The sequence below is a fragment of the Ischnura elegans genome, chromosome 3 (assembly GCF_921293095.1).
Source record: "Ischnura elegans chromosome 3, ioIscEleg1.1, whole genome shotgun sequence".
In the NCBI taxonomy this organism is placed as follows: domain Eukaryota; kingdom Metazoa; phylum Arthropoda; class Insecta; order Odonata; family Coenagrionidae; genus Ischnura; species Ischnura elegans.
The window spans coordinates 5,168,213-5,195,954 of NC_060248.1; positions in this window are offsets into that span (position 1 = coordinate 5,168,213).

Here is a 27,742-nt window from a genome sequence, read left to right on the forward strand (position 1 = left end):
ACCCTCATGTCCAACATTTCTCCATCCTCCTCATCTATCTCATTGACATTCAGCAATTCCTGAAAGTACTCGGCCCATCTTCCCATTACTTCTTCCTCTGTTCCAACCAACCTCCCATTCTTATCCTTACATGCGTTTGTTCTTGGTTGAAATTTATTTGTCATCTGTTTGATTGCCTGGTATAACTTTCTACTTTCATTTTGTGCGTTCAGTTCCTCAATCTTTTCTACATACCCTTTTAAGTACTGTTTTTTTTCTTTATTCGCAGTATTTTATTTGCTTGTCTTCTGCTTTCTTTATATCTTTCGAAATTTTGTCTTGTCTCTTTCTGGATGGTGTTTCTTCGATCCATATTCTTCCTTTCTATAGCTTTTCTGCACTCATTATCAAACGATTCTTCATTCCTTGTTCTCTTTCTTTCTCCTATGGTCTCCTTTGCAGCCTCTTCCATAGCCTTCTTTATATTAAGCCTTTTTCTCTCTATCGAGTCATTTACACTCAGGTTCTCTGCTCCTTCTTCTAGTTTCTTACCCAGGATTTCCTGGTATTGGGCTACAATTTTGCCGTCTCGCATCTGTTCTAGCAATTCACCGCTTTACACGACGCAATTTTTATTGCGCCTTCGCACGTACGTCAGATTGCGCAATTCCGTGTACCGTGTAAAACGGACTTATTTCTCCTATGTCTGTAATAAGTGTTGGTCTTCATGCATTGGCCATTATGACTCTAGCAGAACCCAAGTATGAGGCTACATTTCTTAAAATTATCTTCCTTGACGATAATTTAAGAGGAATTTATGAAGACATCTGTTTTCAGTGCAATGTACCGAACAGTTATTTTTTGCAAGATTTATTAAAACTCTGACAAATGTATTTCTAAATAATTATACTAAAGTGAGGAATAACAGACTGGATGTCGCTAGACACACTTCCAATAAGAGAAACTACTCGACAATTATGCGACTGCTTTCAATTCGGTGACTATATATTTCAATAAAATCATCTGTTTTATACATGACTAATTTGTATCATTCCTGTCTGCTCCTGCTTCACAATCAGCAATGGATGCACGATTATCCCGTGGTAAGTAAAACAGCAGTTTTTTAGTGGATTTCCTTGCCGCAAAGCAATTTCTTTTGCCAATATTCTACGCCGAAACAATAGACTTGGTCGCAGGTGAGACCAATCCCGCAGGCCTCCTAGATGACGGGCGCGCGACGTTGCCACATCGGTCACTCCGGCCTGTTTAAAGACGGCCGTGGCACGGCCGTCTCTAAACAGGCCGGAGGGATGATATTTGGCAACAACGCGGAGGAGGCCTGTTTATTATTTGTTTATCATTCTACAACAGTGGACTCGTGGTGAATAAGATACTCGACATGACTCGTTTGAAGTTAATTTTCTTCCTCTAAACCCTATTTTTGCAGGAGATGACGTTAGAAAATTTATTTTTTAAACTATCATATTAGCTGTAGTCGAGGGTAAGTTATTTATTTGTAAGTTGAAGCGTTGGAAGATGATGAGCTCATACTCAATCAGTTCGACCTCCTGGAAATTATGAGCAAACCAATAATATTAATCACTGCCGAGGAATATTCGGGTCTCAATGGGGAACTTGCATGAATTTTTTTTATTTCATAGGCGGACAGAAAATTATTTTCTGAATACAACAAAGAAAACCGCATGTAAATCTGTGTTTTCCTTCGCGAGATATTTAATGATAAATATAACGAATTTTAAAGCGCGGGAAAAACTCCCTCACCCCCCAAGCCACTGCCGACGAAGCCTCGATGACGTCAAAGGTGCCTAAACATCACGCGAAGTTATTGTTGTGATTGTTTGTAATAGTTGCCAGCAGTTGTGAGAGCTTCGTTTGTTAGACGTGTTGATTATTTTATATTTAAAGATAAATATCCGACGATAGAGGCTTGGAAACCCTCGTATTTTGCATTATTTATAATATTAATATCTGAGTAAGGGCATAAAATATAAAACTGGAGCAGTTAAACCAAAAATTTGATAATACCTAAATAACATCGTTGTAGGAGTCTGAGCCACGGCCATTGGAAGGGGGATATGTTAATTGTAAGTTGATTTTATCGACGGCATATCATTCATTTAAGTATGTAATTAGAACGATTTTGATGTTTACTAATGTCCGCTTAGCTTTTATATACAATCACTTCATCCGTTTATTCGTAGGTACCGGAGAATTCGTCGTTTAGGACTGTCTGTGCTTGTATTATGGGGTGAATTCCAGTCAATGCAACTTTTGCTCGCTGATTGGAGACATCTAGGAACATTTTTGTGCCAAAATAGTGTTATTTTCAACGTGACATCTCCCGTTAAGCTACTGCTAATAATCACAGTGCCAGTGGTTGTAATGCACAAAGTTTGACAAGGTTGAAAAATATCGGCCAAGAGTTATCAGTATTCCATCGTAATTGAATTGTAAAAAGTGCTTTTACGCTATCGATAAATGTCTAACAGTAGTGTAAAAATTGTCAGTGGCGTGCTTATCTCCGTTGTTCACCGTAGATATGACATTTCACGATCACGCTATTGAAATAAAAACTGTGAGTGAAGTTTGTTATTCCATTATTTCAACGAATAGTAGTGAGAAAAGTCACCTGTGTCACTTGTGTGGGCTAATTTAAGGGTTTAAATCAGTGAATAAATAGTTGTTTTCATCATAACGAGTTCTGTAATTGTAAGTTGTACGTGATGAATATAAGAATGTGACAGTGACATCCAGTTTTTGATAAGAGTATTTGCCTATTTCCCACTATATTTTTATGGTATATGCTAGTATATTGTTTATGGATTTACCTATATTATTGAAATAGGTTGTAGCTTGTGTGTGTGTTGGCAGCGGAACCGATTCGCGATCTCACATGTGGATTGTGTGCAGACGGTTTTGCTGTGAATTCGTACCGTAGGACGGATACCTTCTCCGTTAATTCGGCGTTGCCAAATTCAACAGCACAGCTTACTCTAATGTCAACAGCACAGCTTACGATCGTTATCCTCCAGTAATACAAGTTTCTTTTACAACTCGATTTGCCGCCGACGTATAGCAATAATTTGTCTTAACAAATTCCATGAGGGTCGTGGCATCAATTTTGGTGTCCTAAAAAAAGGCTGGTGTCCTAACACCCCATGCCACACACCTTTTAGGCGGCTTGCGGGGTATTATGTAGACGTAGATGAATTTCAGGTGTACTATTCGAACGAGTGGCAACGTTATCATCCATTTTTCTGATAACCAAAACACACGAAGTGAAACGCTTGTACTTCATCATCCCGATGCCGCATTATTAATATCCCAAGTAATAATCTAGGCACAATATCAATAGGAAAACTTGCCCAAGAATAACAGCACAAAATAAAGTGACGATGAGCGGCTAAATACTCCCTCAAAACAAATTTTACACCATGCGCTAACCTTATTTCCCTACTCCCTACGGTTGTTTAGGCACCTATGACGTCACGCCTGGCCTCGGCAACGCTCGGGTGTCTTCGCGCAGTGGTCGGCTCAGAGAAATTTTTCTCGATTTTAAATGCAATTTTTTTATTTCTTTTGATGTTGAATGGAGAAACTGAAGGTATTTTTGCGAGCTAATGTATCCATTTGACTTATTCAAAATAGTTTTTAGAGCAATCTACGACCCATGCAAGTTCCTCATTACGTTTGTGGGTATGCTGTCAGGAAGGCATTGCAGCACTTAACCATTGATATATGTGCATGTTCATGTATTTCAAATGAGGGTAGTGAAGATGCCTATTTCATAGACTTTACACGGCACACGGAATTGCGCAATCTGACGTTCGTGCGAAGTCGCAATCAAAATTGCGTCGTGTAAAGCGGTGAATTGCTAGAACACATGCGAGAATGCGTGGACGCGAGACGGCAAAATAGCCCATGTTCTATTTTCGTTAGAACAGGGGCTATTTTGCCGTCTCTACTTACTACTTCCTCGGCACCACAGCCCGGTATGGGCTTTGGCCTCCCTTAAGACGCCTGTCCATTCTCTCCTGTTCTGCACTTGCTCCCACCATCTGACAATCCTCATAGCCTTTATGTCTTCTTCCACATCCTGCAACCATCTTTTCCTCGGTCTTCCTCTTTTTCTCTTTCCATCCATATTTCCATGTAGAATCTTCTTAGGCATCCTTTCTTCACTCATTCTTTTTACATGACCTAGCCAAGCTAGCCGTTGGGTCTTCACAAATCTCACTATGTCTTCGCGTCAGATAATATTGTCTATTTCCTTGTTTGTCCTTATCCTCCAAGTTACCTCATCTGTCACGGGGCCATATATATTTCGCAAAATCTTCCGTTCAAATATCCGCAGAGCTTGCTCGTTTCCAGCGGAGATGCTCCACGTTTCTGCTCCATATGTCACGACCGGTCTGATAAGTGTCTTATAGATCTTGAATTTCATCTCCTTATATAGAAGAGTTGACTTCAGGAGCTTAAAATTAGCAAAGTAAGCCCTATTTACAGCCATTATCCTCTTGTTGATCTCTTCTGTCATTGAGTTCTTACAGTTTAAATTAGTACCGAGGTGGCTGAAATATTTTACATTTTCAAAGTTGTACTGCCCAAATGTAACGTTTTGAGTCCATCTTCTGTCTTCTGTGGTCGACATTTTCATGTATTTCGTTTTTCTCTCATTGATTCTGAGCCCTATTTTCTTACTCTTCTGTTCTAAGATTTTGAATATTTCTTTCAGAGATTCAATATTCCGTGCCATTAGAACTATGTCGTCGGCATGGGCACATGCCTGAGTAGATTTATGCACAATTGTCCCCTGTAACCCCAGTTCTTTCATGGCTTCATGTAGACACAGATTTAATAGTACTGCTGAAAGAGAATCTCCTTTTCTTACTCCAGTTGTTATCTTAAAGGCTTCACTAGTCTTGCCCCCGATATAGGCCTTAGCTTGAGATCCTTCCATAGTCATATTTACCAACTTAGTTTTTTTGGTATTCCAAATCCCTCCAATGCCTCCAATTTCTTCTATTGACACTATCAAAAGCTTGCTGGAAATCAATGAAAAATATATGTAGGTCAATGTTGTACTTATAACATTTCTCCATGCATTCATGTCTCATTACAATGATTTGGTCTGTTGTTCCTCTTCCCGGCCTGAAGCCACATTGGTATTCACCAAGGATTACTTCAGCATACGTGTTAAGTCTCCTCTGCAGTATATAAGGAAGTATCTTATAAGTGACATTTAGTAATGTGATTCCCCTATAGTTGCTGCATTGCAATTTATCTCCCTTCTTGAATATAGGGCAAATTAAACCTATCTTCCATTTCTCAGGCATCTCTACTTTCTCCCATGTTTCACATATCAGTCTATGTAGGTTCTTTGTTATTTTTTACCTCCATACTTGATTAACTCCGGTACAATTTGATCTTCCCCTTGAAGCTCTCCCATTCCGCTGCCGTTTCAACGACTCCTCCACCTCCTCAATTGATGGCCTACTAATACTGGTGTCCACCCTCATGTCCAACATTTCTCCATCCTCCTCATCTATCTCATTGACATTCAGCAATTCCTGAAAGTACTCGGCCCATCTTCCCATTACTTCTTCCTCTGTTCCAACCAACCTCCCATTCTTATCCTTACATGCGTTTGTTCTTGGTTGAAATTTATTTGTCATCCGTTTGATTGCCTGGTATAACTTTCTACTTTCATTTTGTGCGTTCAGTTCCTCAATCTTTTCCACATACCCTTTTAAGTACTGTTTTTTTTCTTTTTTCGTAATATTTTATTTGCTTGTCATCTGCTTTCTTTATATCTTTCGAAATTTTGTCTTGTCTCTTTCTGGATGGTGTTTCTTCGATCCATATTCTTCCTTTCTATAGCTTTTCTGCACTCATTATCAAACGATTCTTCATTCCTTGTTCTCTTTCTTTCTCCTATGGTCTCCTTTGCAGCCTCTTCCATAGCCTTCTTTATATTAAGCCTTTTTCTCTCTATCGAGTCATTTACACTCAGGTTCTCTGCTCCTTCTTCTAGTTTCTTACCCAGGATTTCCTGATATTGGGCTACAATTTTGCCGTCTCGCATCTGTTCTAGCAATTCACCGCTTTACACGACGCAATTTTGATTGCGCCTTCGCACGTACGTCAGATTGCGCAATTCCGTGTACCGTGTAAAACGGACTTATTTCTCCTTGTATGTCTGTAATAAGTGTTGGTCTTCATGCATTGGTCATTATGATGACTCTAGCAGAACCCAAGTATGAGGCTACATTTCTTAAAATTATCCTCCTTGACGATAATTTAAGAGGAATTTATGAAGACAGCTGTTTTCAGTGCAATGTACCGAACAGTTATTATTTTGCAAGATTTATTAAAACTCTGACAAATGTATTTCTAAATAATTATACTAAAGTGAGGAATAACAGATTGGATGTCGCTAGACACACTTCCAATAAGAGAAAACACTCTACAATTATGTGACTGCTTTCAATTCGGTGACTATATATTTCAATAAAATCATCTGTTTTATACATAACTAATTTGTATCATTCCTGTCTGCTCCTGCTTCACAATCAGCAATGGATGCACGATTATGCCGAGGTAAGTAAAACAGCAGTTTTTTAGTGGATTTCCTTGCCGCAAAACGATTTCTTTTGCCGATATTCTACGCCGAAACAATAGACTTGGTCGCAGGTGAGAGCAATCCCGCAGGCCTCCTAGATGACGGGCAAGCGACGTTGCCACATCGGTCACTCCGGCCTGTTTAAAGACGGCCGTGGCCGTGGACCTTCTGAATTGCTGTTTGAAGTCGATCGGGAAACAGTGCACGACTTGGCGCGTGAACGGCCTCCGCTATTCCGACAATCGGAAGGAATGGTCGACTGTGGAGGTCGCCATGGAGACGGAGAGTAAACAGAGCAAACCAAAAGGGTATTTGTGATGCCAAATTGAGACAATTGATGGCGACGACGCGAAGGAAATGCAGTATATTGGATTTTCACTCATTTTTCCTCGTATTTTAACCTCGAGTACACTCCAGAATTGGCGTTTTCGAGGAAGCGAGTGGCTATTGACGTGAATGGGAGCAATGAAGGCGCTAAAATCCATGGTCTCACATACACACACGCACGAGTCAGCTTTGACTGCGTTGAACTCCATTTCTACCTCCCTACGCCACGGATTAACATATTGGCCGCGTTCAGCAGGCTCATCAGTTGCGGAACCGCTGAGATTTTTCTGCTGAACGCCCTCTGGTAGCCCACCGGTGTTACTGATCAGACGCCATTTTTTTACACCGGAGAAAATCTCCGATTGCGATCTGGAACATGTTAAAAAGCAATATGGCTGCGCCCATTACGTCTTCTGCTAGGGTCACAAAAAGATATGTTTATGGAGGAGTGACGTTTTAAATACTAGATTTTGAAGACATACTTGTAAAACCGGCTTCAAATTTACATCAACTAAATAAAAGAATTGGTTACTTAAGTATATCATTTGAAATATACTATCTAATAAGATGTAGCTGAAGTCACGAATTGTATTACAAATGTTTTCAAATCTGAGAATATTTTGCACTATTTCCCTCGGTTTTCTTAATCGGTGATTCCAATAATAAAAACAGGCGCGGACGGATCTGAGTTAACCTCCTAATTGTTTATGATTGTGTACGGTCACTTCATGTCATAATAATGAGATTGAAATGTTCATTTCTTTTTCGGATTTCCTCTTAAAAACCTAGCCTCGCGTTGCATTAAAGCTAATAAATTATTCATAATTTCATCATCTTAGACAATTAAAATCGCCAGAGCTTAAACAGGCATTACATTACCGCCCATTTTGAATTGTTTCTGCTATTTGGTCACGTGACTGATCAGTGATCACTGCTCAGCAGCCGTTCAGCAGATCGCTACAACCGGTCGCTCACCGGTGAGGAATCTCTAGATCCCGGTGAGTATCTGCTGAACGCGACTATTGCCTCTTTGGCGACGCATAAAAAAAAAACGCGAATCGGATAATATGGTATTCACACTCGATCGATGGGACCTTGCACAAACAAATGAATGCGCAATTTGTATTCAGGCACTCGTGCTGCCGCCATTCGCCTTTCACTCTCGTTTCAAACAAAATTTCTCCAATTTAAAACAATGAATGACAATCGGTGGTGTTCGGGCGTAGCATAAACTGCTCCCGTGCATGGCGACCTGAATTCAATTGCTTTGCGTGCTGTACTGCCAATTGATTGAGGGCACGGTCGGTCCTGATTCGATCTAGTTATTCGAGAAGTCGAAGCAGTTCTCCTGTAAAGCCTCGTTCAGATTACGATTGTTCTAGCAATCGTTGGAACTATCGTGTATTTACAAAACGATGGTTAAAACCTGTGCTGCCCTCTAGTGCTGACATCTAAAGTGAACGGGAAATTGACGGTTAGCAAAGCTGTTGAGGTATGCAGGGTTAAGAGATTACTGTGTTCAACGTCCATTTACCGAATAATTTTTCTTCCGCCCACATTCTTCCTTCCTAGGACAAATCTATGAAAAATAATAGAGCGAAGAGAGCTTCACGAACTTTTCGTCTCTCTCCTGTCGCTTCCTCTTCGGTCTCCCAGCGCCTAACCATCGTAAAGTGGCGACGTTCGGAACTACGTCAACTATCGTCAGGACATGCATTCACACGGCTAGTTCGGCCAACTATCGTTAGAACGATCGCTCGGACAATCGTAATGTGAACGAGGCACTAACCCTGTAGGAATCGATAGCAATGGATGTAACGTGAGCTGCAAACGTTGATTGAACGATGTAGACAAAGAATATTGCTTGTTTTCAATTTATAAATTGTACAAAAGATCAATGGTAAGCCAAATTTACATTAGATCTCTCACGTTTACGTCAAATATCACAAAGAAGAGTTGAAATTATTTCTCTCCTCCGTCATTTCCTCTTCACAAAGCGCATTTGGATCTCTCGGGACGCTCTCGGAGCAGATATCCAGATTGGGTGAGGGATTCGACTCATTGGGGATCAGCCATCCGCTTACCATTCATCCCTCATCAGTAATAAATCACGATTAATGTCTAGGATTATAGGTCGGAGAATGTAATGCAAAATATTTGGCCAATGTTTCGATACATTTCTTATATCATCTTCTTATTTCTTCATTATGAATGCTAATGGAATAATAAAATACAATAAATTGATACATGAAGACAAGAAAGGTTGTTAGAATCGTTTTTTTTTACAATAATGAAATAAAAAATATAAACATGATTCAATTGTATCTGAATGAAAAAGAATAGAGATTTAAGAATTTTGATGAGAGAGTACTCCGAGACGTTGGCCATCATTAAATAATTCAGGTCAAGAAAAGATAAGTGATAGATTGGAAAAGAGCCATCTGCGTGTAATATTCATGGCCAGCGGTGCTCAATCAACGTTTGCCACTTTCGGTGCACACTCGTGGCAATCGATTTCCGCTGCGTTCAAAATCGAAATTATTCTTTTTCACAAAATAGATCGATTGTAGATCGACCACATCCTCAATCGATTCGTCTTCTCTTCGCAGCGCTATTCCACACGCGGCACGAGACGAGCGTAACTATCGACTGCTATCGCATTCAGCTTCGACGAGTAAACAAAATTCGATAGCTTCGTTATGTCGAAGCAATCGTGAGATATGTTTACATCATCAGAGGCTCGATGGAGCGTCGCGTCGTCTCCTTCCCATAATTCCCGCTTCATCCGCTCCAACCCATCGTCCCTTGCGTCTCACGGCTCGCCAGAGATCTGCGTTTAATTGGCCTCTCCCTCTCCCTGCTATCTTCTTTGCTGATGATCTGATTCAATCGCCTCATTTCGCGAAATTAATCATTTATGCCTCAATACGCTCGTTCGATACGCACAGCTCTCTTTCTGCTATGCCGGCTATGTCATCGGCAAATCTTAGCATCCATGGATATTCACTTCCGAAGCCTGTTCTTTGATTTCATCCGAACATCTTCGCAGCTCTCCGCTCTCATCCTCTTAGGATTTCGGATCGATTTTATTATGATCCTCTCGAAGTCCTTTGGCATCTCACCTGCCGAATACATTTCACTAATGACTTTGTATAGCTGCTTCAACGTCTTTTCTCCAGCATTTTTGATTAGATCTCCCGGAATATCGTTAACTCCAGATGGTTTATTTATCTGAAGGTCTCTTACAGACGCATCCAATTCTGGACTCAAAATTAGGGATCCCACACTGAAAGAAAAAATTGGCTATTGTATCCAATAGTTGGATCCCACATCCAATTTAAATGGTTGCTATGGCCCCATCCAGTTAGTTGGATGAGGGAGCCATTTTAAATGGCTGGGTGAGAAATGGCTGTGACAACCAACTCGTTGGATACCACAGCCAGCGTCGTTGGGCCTTACGTCCATCTATATTGGATGCCTCAACCTTGCGAAATTGTTGCCGTAGCGTTTAATGAATGGGTAATATTTCAACGGATATTATTATTAATAGTGTCACCATTTGAAAGTAACATTATAATATCCTTTCGTCGTACTATTTCCACCACTTACGACGAACATTAGAGTTAGAAAATGAATTTTTTAAATAAAATGTTTATTTACCGTAAATTTTTGGGTTCATCATTTTCACTGCAACTTGTTACCTTGAAGACTTACTCACCTCGGATCACTGTCATGTGGAATTGAATGCCATAAATAATGCAAATAGGTTAAATGGTATTGTTGGGATTTCAGTCGTAAATAATTGACTTCATTTACGATGTACATAAGGCTATTTATTGCCTCGTAAAATGGAATGTTAGATTACAGTAGGAGAACATTTGCCGGACAGCAACTACTTCGTAGCAGGGCGGGTTACAGACTGAGACCGGGTAGAACACAGCAGGTCAGACATACAAAAAACAGTGCTGCCAACCCTTAAGTGTTTTTGGTTACAGCACCTTTACAGGCTTACAACACAACATCACCCCCTAACCAAAACACACTTTCAAGCCAAAAGAAAAAGAAAAAATATTTATGTGATAATATTTTGTGCTACATTCAACCTTTCCCTAAATTTTGCAACCTTAAATGCACTCAAAGGTTTCGTTAAGATATCAGCTATCATTTCTTCAGTTTGGATGTACCTAAGTTCAACCTTTTTACATTCTACAGCCTCTCTTACAAAATGATAACGTACATCAATATGTTTAGTTCTATGGCTTACCCTTTTATTCATCGCAAGTTTCTGAGCAGACTGGTTATCATTAAAGATAATAGGTATACGATTCATCTTTCTAATTAATTCATGCAGAAAAATTGTTAAGTACATACATTCTTTTGTACCTTCAGAGAGAGCCATGTACTCTGCTTCAGTACTGGAAATAGCTACAGTTTGTTGCTTTCTGCTTTCCCATGATACAACACTTTCATTTAACATAAAAACAAACCCTGTATATGATTTTCGATCTTCAAGATCATTAGCATGAGATGCATCTACATAACCATACATATTTAGCATTGATTGATTACCTCTTTTAAAAAACAAACAGTAATCATAAGTTCCCTTTAAATAACGCAACACTCTTTTTGCCCCTTTTACGTGTTCATCACTGTAACACGTATTATATTGGGATAATACGTTAACAGCATGAGCAATATCTGGTCTAGTGCAAATAGCAATATACATCAAACATCCAATTAAACACTGATAAGGGAAATTACTATCACAATTACCCTTTGATAATTTCATTCCCATTGACATAGGTGTATCAACTGGTTTACAGTCTGACATTTGAAATTTGGTCAACACTTCATTAATGTATTTGCTTTGATCTACCAAAATGCCATCACTGGTAGTTGTCACTCTCATACCAAGGACATTCGTTACTGCTCCAAGGTCTTTCAATTCAAACACACTTAGAAGTTTACTTTTGAGCATCTCCTTTTCAACACAATCATTACCAAAAACAAAAATATCATCAACAAATATAGCAACAACAAGAATAGAGTTCTCTCTCACCTTTTTACACACACATGGTTCAGAGTTACACTGCTTATAATTAAGATGACACAGAACAGAATGTAACTCCTCATTCCATACTTTAGATGATTGTTTTAGACCATACAAAGCCTTTTTTAACTTGCATACCTTCTCTTCTTCTGCAATTTTTATACCCTCTGGTTGCATCATATACACTTCTTCTTTCAGTACTCCATTTAGGAATGGCGTCTTAATGTCCCAATGGTCCATGTCCCAGCTAAAGTGAGCTGATAGAGCAAAATGCACCCTCAACGTTGAGTACCTTACTACTGGGGAAAAAGTATCAAAATAATCTACACCATATTCTTGGGTAAAACCTTTGGCCACCAATCTTGCCTTGTATCTAATCACATTACCCTCATTATCACTTTTAATTTTAAACACCCATTTGTTTTGCACTGGCTTCTTACCTGGGGGTAAATCTACTAGTTCCCAAGTATCACTTGCCTTCAGGGAATTTAACTCATCATGCATAGCTTGCACCCACTTATCCTTATCCTTAGAAGACAGAGCCTGAGACAAGGACTTTGGCTCCACACTTGAACATACCGAACTGTACATTATGTGATCAGGGAATTCCTTCAGCCTTCTTTCTCGCAATGGGTACCTGCGTTCAAGACTAAGTGACACCTCCCTTTCCTCAGTGTCCTCCTCCTCAGTTGCCTCACCATCACCAATTTTGGAGACTGCCTCCGAGAGAACACAATCCCTTGTCACAACAGTAGGGTTCACCTCTGGCTCATTTGTCTCACCTCCTGGAAAGACACTTTCAAAGAATAAAACATCCCTAGCCTTTGCTAATTTTCCAGGTACTTTCAGGCTCATAAGACGATATCCTTTTGTCTCACTACAATAGCCTACAAATATCATCTTTTCACACTTTGGATCTAGTTTATGCCTCTTCTCTTTTGGGACATACACATGAGCTAAGCAACCAAATACCTTCAAATAAGAAAGGTTAACTTTCCTGCCACTCCAAAGTTCTTCTGGTACACTTCCTGAAACTCTGCTAGGACATCTGTTCCTAATATAGATTGCAGTGTTCACTGCTTCAGCCCAATAGCGCTTATCTAAATTAGCTTCATTGAGTAGGGTTCGTGCCATTTCAATCACTGTTCGATTACCTCTCTCGATCCGACCATTTTGTTCTGGATAATATGGCACAGTTTTCTCATGCCTTATGCCACTTTTCCTTAAGAAGTCTGCAAATGGTTTATTGCAAAACTCAGTCCCATTGTCAGTACGCAGAATTTTAATACTATCACCAATCTGATTCTCAACTAGCAACACAAATTCTTTAAATAACTCCAACACATCACCTTTACTCTTAAGGAAATATCCAAATAACTCTCTATAATAGTCATCCATCAACAGCGATAAATACCTTGACCCTCCAAATGATATTGCCTCCATTGGCCCACAGAGATCAGCATGTACAAGTTCCAATTTCCTTTTTGCCCTTGAAAAGCTTTCCTTAAATGGAGCTCTCCTCATTTTTCCGGCAATACAGGGAGTACAACTTATCTCCATAGCACCTGTAAAATGGACACCATGAGCCAATGTCTTTAACTTCATCATATCTTGCCTGTTTAGATGTACCAGTCTCTGATGCCACAGTGCTTCAGCATCAGCACTAGGATTTGTTTTCTCCTGTTCATGCCGTGTGGTTGGACTGGAAGTGATAAAGCAGACTTGCGGATTCTCATTCTCTATCACATCCTCTTTAGTCTCCACCTCCAGCCGATGAATCCCACCGATATCCCTGGCCACAGCAACCAAATCGCCGGTAATACTGCATCCATCCTTGCGGAAGATCAGGCATCCATCATCTTCACTAAAAAACACACAGAACCCTTTGCGGACAGTACTACTGACTGACAACAAGTTAGCTGTTGCCTCTGGGACATACAGGACATCTGATATTGACGATATTTCGCGACTATTTGGCAATTTAATGAGGATGTTGCCACTGCCAGCAGCTTTGATGATGTCGTCATTAGCAACAGATATTTCAAGATCTGATCCCCGAGAAGAAAAATTGAGCATCTTATTTTTTTCGGGTGATACATGGTGACTACAGCAGCTGTCTACATACCAATGTCCTGGAACTAACCGCTCAGTATGTTCCGTTAAAGCGTGGCCAGTTTCTCGTCCACTCTTTTTCTTCGCTCCAAAGAATTCTTTCCGTTTGTGGTCATCCTTTTCTGGACATTCGGACGCTTTGTGACCTTGCTCATGGCACTTAAAGCATTTGTATACAAACTTCTTCCCATCAGTTTGTTTAACAGTCCTGCATTCACCTCCGCGCCCTTTGCCTAATCTCTTACCATAGGCATTTTTCTTCGCTGCGGTGAACAGGGCCACGTCATCACGGTTCTGGACTTCACTGGATTGCTGCCGATCACTCTCAGATAAAAGTTTATTCATTAGCTCATCGATTTTAACAACTTCTTTACTATTATCAATGGACATGATAAACGGTGCGTAATGATCAGTTAGCCCCCCTAGAATTATCGATATGAGCCAATCTTCACTAACCTTGGCATCGATGTCTTCCAGCTGATGAGCAAGATTCATTACTTTTGTCAAATAATCGTCCATCGATCGCGATGTCTCCAATTTGCAATGCCACAGACTTCGTTGAAGTCGCAAGCGTCTGCCCCAACCTTTGTCCTCATATGCGTCGCAGAGATTCCTCCAGGCTGCTTTCGCTGAAGTTGCGTTTCGTACTTTGGCGAAACACAGGTTCTAACAGCATGCAAATGGTTGTACGAGCTAGTCTGTCTTTATCTGCATTCAACGGCAACTCATTACCGTCCTTGTCGGTGTCCGGAACAACCGCTACCCATAAGTTCTTGTTCTCAAGATAATTCTTGACTTGAAATTTCCAGTCCTGGAAAATCTTGCACACCTTTCAATCTCGGAATACTCGCCAAAATAGAATTTGTTCCAACACTCTCCCATAGTGCTCTTTCAATCGCACAAATGTTAGTCAAATTCATCCGCGATATGATAATCTCCAACCCAATGATTTTTACGAAAAAAGCATCGAAAGAGAGTTCGAAGGCCTGGTACCCATAACCTGTTGGGATTTCAGTCGTAAATAATTGACTTCATTTACGATGTACATAAGGCTATTTATTGCCTCGTAAAATGGAATGTTAGATTACAGCAGGAGAACATTTGCCGGACAGCAACTACTTCGTAGCAGGGCGGGTTACAGACTGAGACCGGGTAGAACACAGCAGGTCAGACATACAAAAAACAGTGCTGCCAACCCTTAAGTGTTTTTGGTTACAGCACCTTTACAGGCTTACAACACAACAGATATAAGAAAGCAGTAATCTTTTATAAAACGTATTTATTAAAAAATGAAGCAACTTTTTAAAAAGAAACATACTTTCAGTTGAAAAATTTTGTTACACAATATCTGAAGGCTGCATACAATTTTGCTGCTATAGTCCGGCATTCTCACATAAATTACAGGCTGAAAAGATATTAAGTGTTCAACATTGATGTAGTTTACTATGCTGGTTTCAAGAACTTCGTAAACATAAAAAATTTGTCGAAATCCAAGGTGTACAGGGCTTTGTAGACGAAACACTCAGTCATTTTCGTTGGAAATTATTCTGTCCAATTTTCCAAATTCAGGAAGGCTGAAATCGTCGAAACCAACTGCAACACATTTTCCTCTTCGGTAACGAGTGAACTTCCTCTTCACCCAAGGCACCTCAAGGCAAGCTGACACAAACTCACGGGGAATTTTCCTATAAGTTCACAGTGTCCATCAACACCTCACAATCTTCCACTAAGGAACTGAAATAAATATATAAAATATTTACATAATTAAATTAGCCTTTATGATTATTAGTTATACTCTTACAATTAGTTACCAACGTTTTAAATGAAAAGGAAGCTACTCCCTACTCATAACTTAAGCTATTTATACAGTACATAAATCAGCCGTAACTTCTTGTCATGTAAACATCAAGAATAGCTAGATCAGGAGAAAAATGATTTTAAAAATTCTGTGGTATGTTACACCTTGCAATATGGATGCCATAGTATATAGGTCTATATATCCTCGATTTGAGTTCTAAATTTCGTGATACACAGCTCTATATTGCAGTTCATACGCATTGTAACGTTTGATATTATGTTTATGTTTTGATTTCTATTATTTATTTGATGTTTATATTTGGATTGTTGCCAATGAGTTGTTGAAAACAGAGAGGGAATTTTTGAGAGGGAAGCCATTTAAATAGGAGCTGGAAGGAAGAAGAGGAGAAAAAGAAATTGTGATATGAAATGAATAAAGAGGTCTCTGGAAGAAGCTAGTGTCTGATATTACACTTTTATATTATATAAATTTAGGGTAGAGTCCTTTGCATAATTAGTGCATAAATGTCTGTATTTCTACTTGTACATACAGTGGAACTCAGGTTATCCGGTGTGGATGAAATTGCAATCCAATCATATGGAAATTGAAATCTCATGGAAAACTACTTGAAACTTTTCATCAATGGATTAATTGAGAATACAAACATTTCATTCAGTAAAAGCGATATTGTGATACACATGTATTAAGTTAAAATGCATTCATTTATTTAGTAACGAAATGTATAATTCATATGGTAGCCATCAAAATTGACCGGAAGTACTTTCGAGAAAACGTATGGGTTGAAAAATACAATATCCAACCTAAGGATAATATCAACCCACAAGATAAAATCTTGGACGGTGAAATAAAATAAGAGTTATGCATAATAACGAAACACAATAGGCAAGCTTACCGGTAAATTTTTCCTCGAGGAGGTTCAGGCCCAAAGCATCAAGAAAATCCTTAGCACGGTCATCTCCTCGTATTAAAGTGCTCGAAGATATTAAAAAAAGTATTAAAATTGGCATTGAATGGCAATATTTTCTCACTTGCAAGAGCAAACTTAAAAGCTATTTACTTACCACAAAGCACGCCAAACATGCTCACTTACGAGTTTTTTATTATAAGAACTGTTTGGGAGTCCGTCGCTATAGTGATGACTGACGCAGAAGCGATAATAGTCGCCTTATCCATCGAGTTGGCTGTGGGATCCAACTATTGGATGAGGGATATGTTCGAGATTGGTGTGGGGACCAACACTTGGACACTACAACCAAGTTATGATTGTCCAATTTAATTAGATATACCACCTAATCGCGTTGGTTGCCGTGTCTGTTACAGTGGATACTGCATCCAACTTTCACTTTTCCAATTAAAACTGGATGTCTCATCCAATCCTTTTTTTGAGTGCATATCATCCTCATCCACTTCCTTCTCATTTTCGATAGTATTTGTTCTTATAAGGATTTATCTTTGGTATATAGGATGCTTCCTTTGTACAAATCTTCCAGAAATTCCTTCCATCTCTTCCCTTTTTCTTCATTTTCGATCATTAGTTGTCCGTTTTTGTCCCTAAGGGTATTACATCTTACGCCCCCTGTCTTTAAAGAGATTCCTCACTATCCTATAGGCGGCCTCTACTTTTCCATGCACAGGATTGTGTTCATCCTCTTCATAGGTATTTGTCATCCTTCTCGCTTCTCTAGTCTTCCACACTTTCCGACATATTTTCCTTATTTTCTTTTAAAAATTCTGCCCTTCATCTGTTTTCGCAGCCTTGAATTTTCTTCTTTTTTCAATGGGATCTAAAGGCCTGGTTACACGGTACATTAACACGTACAAGTTAATTTAAGTTTGCGTGAATGATTTTGGTGGACCGGAACGGAACATGTACGAATGCATGAACCAAATTAGAACAGGTTCTATTTTCCGTACATGCATTCGCACAAGTTGGGTGGTTACGCGGTACATTTTCGTGTTCATTCACGCGTTCATACCCGTTCGTGTTAATGCATCGTGTAACCAGGCCTTAATACATCCAGCGTGATCCATGTTTTTTTCATAACGACTTTTCGTCTACAAATGACCTCTTCAGCTGCTGCATGCAAACCACTTCTAACGGTTTTCCAAATCTCTCCCACTGATTTATTGGTCGTATCCTCCTCTATTCTCTTTTCCACGTCTTCTTTAAAAACCAGTTGATGCTGAAACTCCTTCAATTTCTCCACAGGCCACGTGTTTATCACGGCTTTCTTCAATTTTTTTTTTAATTTTTGGTGGCATTTCATCATAACTAAGTTATAGTCTAAGTTTAGTAAAGCTGGCTAGTTTTTGTAGTCCTTCACCTGGTTCCTGAATCTGTTTCACTAGAATGTAGTCGATTTGGTATCTTCTGAGGTCCCCTGGCATCTTCCACGTGTATCTTCTTCACAGAAGATTTTTGAACGAAGTTTTGGCAATCACCAGCCTATCTTCAGTGCAGAAATGAAGCAGCCTTTCCCCTCTTTTATTTCGATTTCCTTATCGAAATTTCCCAGTTATCATTCCATCTTTCCCTTTGCCGATTATGGCTTTCCAGTCACCTAAAATAATCAGATTTTCCTCTCCTCTTGCCTGCTGGATAACCTTCCGTGATATCTTGGTAGACATCTTCTACTCCTTCATCTTCATAATCTGACGTAGGTATGTAAACCTGCACCACTACAGTGGCTACGGGTTTCGTATCTATCTTCACCATCCTTTCATTAAACTGCGGGTAGCTTTCAACACGCATCCCGGCGCTCTTTCTAAGCATTATTACTTTATTACTCCAGCATTACCATTTAGCGATCCTGTGTGTATCATTCTGTAGCTTTCACTCCAAAAGTCTCCTTCCTGGGGCCACTTCATTTCGCTGATGCCTAATACGTCGAGGTTCATTCTTCTCATCTCCACCTTCAAGTTCTCTAGCCTACCGTGGGTACGAAGTGATCTGACGTTCCATGTTCCTATCCGTAACATTCTATCTCGTTTGACCGATGTACCCTCTCGAGTAGTCCCCGCCCGGAGATCCGAATGGGGGACCAGTTTACCTCCGGAATTCCATCATGTCATGAAATAAAGTGAGTGGAGTAACTGCGACTCCTCGGGATGATAATGTGGTCGTTTCCCCTTGCCTTCCACATCGCAGTGCTACAGCCGTTAAAATAAATGTTACCCCACCTGTAGTGAAATGTGTTTCGCTTTAGCGACCAACATGTTCTCCACCTTCACTCATATACAGCAGAGATGCAGCCCTCTCCCACATACTTGTTTCGGTATCATTAAAATGGTCTACCTTACCCGAGGACAGGCCAATACCCCCCACCCCCAGAACACCTTCGCTTTTTGTCCACGACTTCGGCAAGTAAACTCGCTTATATCGCAGCTAACCTCTATATCTAGAGGTTGACCAATGTTGGAATATGTGTTACATTCTTCAAAATAGACATGCGGAAGTAGTAGTTGTCTACGATTATAGTGTGCCGAATGTAAGCTGGCAAAATATTACGCATAATAATCCATCCCATCCCCAATCCTGGACTTTTATCAACGGTATGTCATTCCTTAGCCTATCTCAAAGGAATTCTGTTCACAATCAATACGAAACAATTCTTGACTTGGTTATCACATCCTCAGACAAATTGCGCTGTGATGTTTTGTGCGATCCATTTACTGCCTGCGATACTTATCATCACGTCCGTCACTTTGATGAGTGCTTGAACAAAGCAATTGAGCTCACTGCATTCAATTACTTGATTTCAAAGCGAATGTCTTTTTAAGCCTTGATAACTACTTGGCCAATTTTAATTGACCCCAAATAGTCTTCAATCTACAAAATTTGATAATGCGAATAACCTATTTTACAGTGTCCACCATAATGCCATCCCTATACACACCCCTATCATCAATATCAAAAGTAATGGGCTTCCAAAATGTTTCTCAGATGAACTCGGGCATTTCATTTGTCTTAAGAAGAAGCTGCATCATCAAACATTTAAAAGTACAGGGAATCACTTACACCATGTAAAATTTGCTGAAATAAGAAGGAAGCACAAACTTTTATCGAATAGTGCAACCCTAGGTACATGGACATTGTTCAATCATCCATTTCACATAATAATAAATATTTCTGGACTTCTGTAAATAATACAAAACAGATGGACAATCTTTTTTACTATATTTTCTCCTTTTTCTTGACCTTATTTTAATATATAAAATGATGTTTCCTGGAGTTATTGACCTAAACTCCAGGAAACATCATTTTATATAATCTTTTTTACCGCACCACATGGCTTATGACAATATGATTGCTGATAATTACAAAGAAATATTTGACCTATTTGCTCCTTGTTTTGTCAAAGTTTACAGCAATCAAGAGCCCGACAACTCAGTCATACCGAACTATCAAATAATGCTCAACCTATACAGGCTTTACATTTATTGTGAAGGCATTATTGCTCGACTATCTCATCTGAATCTAAAGAAAGGGAACTGGCTAGGAAAATATCCACGCAGTTGCCTAAAGAAGTTGCTATCATCCCTCAGTCTATCCTGACATGGGCGTATCAAGCCTGCACCCCTCCCCTACATGTAAAAATCGAATATGCATGTTTTTTAAGGGCGATCAGGACTGAATGTTGCAACGTTGTACGTCAGAACGTTTAAACGAAAGTTTTCAAAGAAGTTTCTTTAAACCTACAAAAAAGTATAAGACATTTGACTAAAATGAAAATACTTTTTCAGACAAGCAATTTTAAAAATTACTGAAGCGCTCTTGATACGTAATTTCCTTAAAATGTTGGTTTCATTCCCCTTTTCCTTGCTGAAATTTTTAAGCTTTATTTACCATGGCCTTCTCCTCCCCCCCCAATTTTTGATCCTGGGTACGCCCCTTTCTCCTGTGCTCCTCATATGTTTTAATAAATCCCTTGAAAGTGGCGCTGTCCGAAGCAGTGGCGCAGCGAGGGGGGGTGGGGTTTGGGGGATAAAATCCCCCCAAGAGCTCAGAGAAATTTTTTAGCTTAATCCATTTTACTTAATTGGATTGATATTACTAATAGAATAGTGTAAGGATTAATAAAATATCCCTCAGAAAGCCGTAAAACTCACCATTTTGAACCGTTTATCTTAAAATTCTGCAATTTATTAATCTCGCACCTTCCGCTTATCCTGGTGGGCATTCCATACCCCAACACACCCCGGCATTAGTTGCACCTAAACCCCCCCAGCCTTAATTCGTGGCTGCACCCCTGGTCCGAAGCCCACTTAAGATGCATTGACAGTCTCTTGCATTCTGGAGACATTGACTCCATCCGTCTGGTTGGATTCCATTGTGAGACACACACATTCATGTTTGCACTCCCTCATTCGAATAGAAATTACATTCTAAACTCACCCATAGTCCGAACTATGTGAAACATTACCTAGAAATGCAGTAACATGGACCTATTTAATATAGGCAGGAAACTTATAAATGAATCTGTCTTTGATTGTGCATTAACTTTGATAATTTGCTCATAAGCTTAAAAATAGGGTCTATTTTCGTTGTGCGACTGTAAGATCTCATTTCATTGTTATTATTTTATGGATATTATATGCTCATTGCTCGTATATGTCTTACAATTAGAGATTACTTTTCATAAATTATATATGCACTTGTATTTTTTTATCATTTTTATTTTCATTAGAAGTTGTTTTTTGCAGAAAATTATATATGACGCTATCTTCTACTACTATGAGTCTCTAGCAATTTCAACCATCATTTTAATGATTTTTCTTTAACTTACTGTATATTTTATGAATGGGTATTTCACCCACCAATAAGCTTTATTAATACTATCATCATTATTATAATCATTATCACTCTTGTTGATGGCCGACTTTTCCACTAATCCGCGCCACAATTACTTAACTTTAAACAATAGAATTTTGATCCCTTGCTCTCCGTAGAAGATAAATCAAAATAGTTTCATGCACTGCTTGGATAATTAATTACTCAATAATATCGTATATCTATGCATCATTAATGTCAACTTGCACGGAGCAATGCGTGAGCTCACTCTGCCTGATGGCATGTGCACGTAACGTGTTATGGCCTTTTTTTCTGATGACTACGAAGACGTCACATATTGCATACTGTATGCCGAAGCACAAACACACACCCCCTGCCAAACACCGTTGAGGTGAACTGCAGGGTATTATGTAGGTGTACCCCCATCCCCAAGAGAAGACTTGTAATTTCGCATCTGGCCATCTATAGAATGACCTCCAGAACTGCGCACCATCGGAACACCACGTGAGAACTCGCGCGACTTAGAGTTTTTTCAGTTCAGTTATAATTCGGATAAGATTGCGACTTTGAGAATAAATCACTTGGACATCGTGAGATAGTTCTGTCACCACAAAGAGCACCATCCCTTCAATCGGATTGCCGCTTGATTCTCCGATTTCAAATGCAATGCGCATGGGAGTCGAAGGCGTTTGTTGAGTCCGGATTGGCCTGGCTCAAGCTGTTCACGTCCGCGGTTTCTTAGCGACCAGCGATTTACACTGTTCATTTAGTGGTCATATCGCTGATTCAGCACGTTGAAGTTTACTGCAAATGAGGATGATAGGTACATTGAAATGTGAGGTATTATTTGAGCGGAAATCCACAAACGAATAAATGCCAATGAATTTTTAAAAATTAAAAAATATTGAGGTTACATCGTTCAAAATCCATTTGAAATTTTTAATTTACCAGAAAGGTAATTTAATTTTAAATTTCTTTAAACATTCCCTTAAACATCAGAATCAAATAATATTGCGTGCTGGTATATCTTCCTAGTTTCTAAGGATTCGAAATTTCGATATCGATTCGTAAATATTTTCACTTCGACGGTGTCTTTAATTTTTTCAATATTCAATACCGGAATTGAGTCTGCTAAAGTGAGAGTAGCACATAAATGAAAAATCGCGCATCTTTTGCCAATGCATGCAAATCCTGCTTTGTTTGTCGCGGCCAGATGTCTCTGTGATCTAGCCGCGAGAATGATTGTTCTTATTTATGAGATTTCCTAGGACTGGCGGCATTTCGAAGAGAAGAATAAGAAGAAGGAACGTCCCTTGAGGAACACTAGACCACTAAAGTGGGCACTTGGCATCATCGGTGACGATTCAGCCAATGAGACGCTGTCCTGGACGACGGGTCATGAGCGCGCTACAATCGAATCGCTGCACCATTGGTGGATTTATTTATTTGTTTATCCACGCCGCCGTCGCCATGGAGACAGCGCTCCAGATGAGAGCGGGAGTTAACGATGTCGGTGTCCCTTTGTGTAGATGCCGAGGAGGAAAGCGATGGATTTTATAGCCGGCGATTGCAACGCGATGACCTAAATGGGTCAAGTGCACACGAAGACAGCCGAAGTCGGAGAGGGCAGCATTTACCATCATGGCCACCAGGGGGGTCTCACCTCGATACTTCAAGTGGATAAACATAAACAATGGAGTGCGAATGATGGCTGCGCAGTAAACAAAAGCCGAGGCCAACAATGAAAGCCCCAAATATCCATATTATACGTATGATGGAAAATGGAAGCGGACGGCCAATACCAATGAAAAAATTGAATTAAAATCTCATCACTTTTCCTCCCCCGCGAGAATTCAATTTACAGGAATTAAATATCCAAATGAGATACGCAGCAGAAAATCAAACGCTCTCGTTGTAATCAGCCAATCAGACCCATCAGATCCATCGCGTGATATGGGTTTCGTTCCATTTCTATATCGTCTTCATAATCAGATATTCGCGATCTCTTGTTTATGAATTCTCTGAAGTCGGAACTCTTGGAGTTAGCACAGGTAACACGGAGGCGATTTGTTTATCGTCGAGTGAAGACTACAGGTCATCAGAGAACGGAAGACATAAGCTATGGAAAGTAAAAATGGCTGGCTGCAAATTACATATGTTAGCATTTAAGAGGTATTTATGCATATAGTATTATTTATACTGGCTAGGTAACCCATATTCCATCGTTTGTAGATGATTTAATGTCTAAGCATAGTTTTATAAGAAAATAAGATTTATGATTTCTTTCTTAAAATTCTTCATTTTTCTTTTCATTCCCAATCAACTTTCTTTCTGAATGATTACGGTCGCAATAATAACGCCATTCTCTTGTTTGTGTAGCCTGCGAGGAAACAATGTGGATAAGAACTTTCTAGACGGTAATTTAAAAGAAAAGGAACAAACGAAGACTCTCCGTATAAAGGAATTTAAGTGGAAAGTTTCCCTTGTTCTCGTGGAGTTGAGTCGTACGCATTTCTTTGATGTAATTCGAGCGTTGGATGCGCTATCGATCTTCAGTTGTCTGAATTCCTAACTCGCGGGAAAGTTGAAGGAGTTTCACCTCTCATTATCCCAGCTTTTTCCAGACGTCTTTTTCGCTGCCATTGAGGCCAAGCGTATCAATGATTGCATTGAATCTATTGAAGTTACATTTGTCCCCGCAATACAGCATGTCTCCATTTTTCTAACTCCGTTGGAGAAAGAATGTTGTTGTTGATAATTTGCCCTAGTTTCATTCTTGCTCACAGATGCCGCCGCCGCAGCAGAGCGGTCAGAGGTCAAGTGGTCTCTAGACAGAGGAGTTACTCTCGCGGACAAAAATAGATTTACTAAAATTGTTTATTTTGAGCTCCACCTGTTCTTGTCATGAATAATTAAGACTGAGTCAATATGATCGTGATGAATATTCGCCGTTTTTTACTCAATTTTCGAGAAATAGTGACGGACGGAATATTTTTGAGTTGCAAATAATACTTTCCCTTGGTTAAATTGCTTTCATGTCTCCATATATGATAAATAGGCAAGACTTTTTAAATAATGCTGGTCGCGTTTGCAGAAAGGCAATAGGGTAGTTTCCTTCGTCTAAGAAAACGAAATGCATTGATTGCAATTTTTAAACCCACCATTAGTGTATTCATAAAATACAAATTATTTGGCTTTAGAAAGCCCAGTTTAGACGAGTGGCAATGATCAATTTTATCCTCATTTGAAAAAGGCCAGATTGGCGCCCATGCGATTCCAGTCCACGTGACGGCACAGGGACCTAGTTTCTATACGGGTAGATAGGAGTTTTACATCGTCTGAGATTACTAATGCATGCATGAGGCACAGAGCTCAGGGAAACATTCCTTAATAATCACACATTAAAATTACCAAAGTTCGGAAAGTTTCCTTCGTCTGATAGGGGAATAATTATCCTTATTTAAGTCAAGCGCTACCTGCTAGCATGGTACTCTGCTACCTGTTAGCAGCCTGCGTCGTATCAGCGCTCAAGCCTCGCCCCAAGGTCACCTCACAAGGCGGCCGGGGGAACCAGAAATACGTCACACGAACTTTTCCCATCATTCCTACTTAACCGTCGCGTTTTCGCGCTCTTGAAATTTTTTACTTTTCGTTTAATCGCGAAAAATAGATATGGTCATTTAAAAATCTAATAGCGTGAAATACGAACTCCAGGAGTGATAATCTTTTGATTTAGGCAATAAAAAAATAATAGGACACACCTTATTGCAGATGACCCTCCAAAGGCTGCACTCAAGGTCTCGGCGTAATGGATTTCAGTTCTCGGCCGAGAAAACTAAGCGCCTGCACTTTCACCGTTTGCGAGGTATTCGTATACATCCAAACCTACGTTTGGGTGATGCTTAACTCCCATTCGTAGAATCAGTCCGCTTCTTAAGGATGACATTCGACCGGAGTCTAAACTGGCGTTATCACATTAGCGACTTAAGGTATAGGTGCCTCAAGATTTTAATTCGTTCACGGTTTTCACCGAGAAGGACGTGGGGAGCGGATAGCTCCTCCATGCTTTTACTGCACCGCGCGCTTGTACGCTCACGGTTAGATTACGGGTCCGTTGTCTATTCGTCGGGACGCGACTCATACCTGAAGCCGCTATCAATGGTCCATCATGTTGGTCTGCGCCTGGTAACCGGGGCTTTCAGGACATCCCCAGTCCTGAGTCTATGCGCGGAAGCTGGAGAGCCACCCCTCGCCACTCGACGCAAGTTTTTAATGTGAAACTACGCTGCAAAAGTTCTATCGATGAGAAATCACCCAGCGCATAACGTTATTGAAGTGAAAACTTCTTATGGCGCGTTGAGCACTTTTGTAGATGGGTAAAAGACATTGGACTCGCGACACCGTCACCGCTACTGCACATACGTATAGTTGTGTATATTCTGTATACACACAGTATACTCGCTATATATACAGTACTTGTGGAGGGGCACAAACCATTAGACTCGCATCATCGTCATCAGTCCATACTCGTGCAGGAGAGTGCACTCGATACAAGAATATTGAAGGTTATTACAATATAACACGATTTCTTTTTATACGTTCAATTTTAGTAACTTATTCGAAAGTTGTGCCATAAAATTAATTTATAAATGTGAAGTGTTTACAATTATATATTGTAGAAATATAAAAAAGGAAACACGTGGAGAATTTTTTTTTTTCAAATTTTCACTTCTGTCGGCACTCCCGGAGTGCACCTTTCTTACAAACCACGATTATTAGACACGTAAAACAGACGCTCGGGAGCCAGCAATGTGCAATGCGCAATGCGCAATGGTGGTCGCCAAAGTGCGAGGGGAATATGATGTGAGGAGAAATAGTAGAAAGGTTTCAGACGGGGAGAATTTTCCGTGATAGAGAGATGAAGAGAACGATTCAAAGCGTTAAATAAATATCTATCTCATGTGCCACCATTGCGATGGCCAGCGCGAATTCTATCAGGGCTACCGATATCACGTCTAAGTGGAACAAAGGAAGGCGTGATTCCGTGATTGAATATTCCTCGTCGTCAGCTGGATATAAGACAAATATTCCATCAAAATGATAATCGATTTTCTCGCAGACAGTGGCAGTGACGACACTAACTTGGTTGGATGATACCTTTGTCCTCCAGTGCAGAGCCTAGGGACGTAGCAAAAAAATTCCGGGCGACCAAAACCTCGTTAGTGGACGGAGTGTTGCTCTTGAGGTCTCCTCAAGCAGGGATCGGGCAGTCTCTGAAAAATCTCTCTCGCCTCGTATCAACTCACTCAGAAGTTAGAGGCTCACGTTGTGTGTAATGTACTGCGAGGGAATGTTTTCGTGTTGTTTGTGACGACTGGGATACGCCTTCTCAACTTTAAATCTATTAAAAATTAACTTTACAATTATTACGCCTAGGGAGAAAAGATGAGTTACGGCGTCTCCTCAAGTGCCGACCTCTATTTCTCGGGAGGAAGTCTTTGCTCGACATTCCTCAGTCACACTCAGAGGCTAATCCCTCCTCCTCCAACTGCTACTTACACATCCTGAACAAGTCGTGAAATACGCAACCGCCACTAGAGAGAGATGTCATGGGCGAGTGGGCAGCCGCCACGCCTTGTCCGTGAGCCCATGCAAGCGCTGCTCCTGCTGAGGAAATCCATCGAGGAAGACGAACAAATGCATTCTCTTCCTTCTTTCTCTCCATCCTTGGCTCAAACAAATTAGCCCCATTGACCCCCCAACCCCCAACCCCCCTCCCCCCCCCCCTCCGCGCATGTGCTTTATATTTTCACAACCTTCTTTCAGGCCTCCAGCTGCTTATCATTTTTTTAAGGGCGCTGGCGCCTGGGGGCCTTAAAAAGAGACAGGAATACTCTCGTCCGCACGCAAGGCCACCTCAATGAAGACAGCGCTGTTAGCACTTCATATGCTCCACTTTAGAACGAGCAGCAGACGAGCGATGTGCGGACAAGAGAGGTTCGCACCACGCGGCGCCACCGT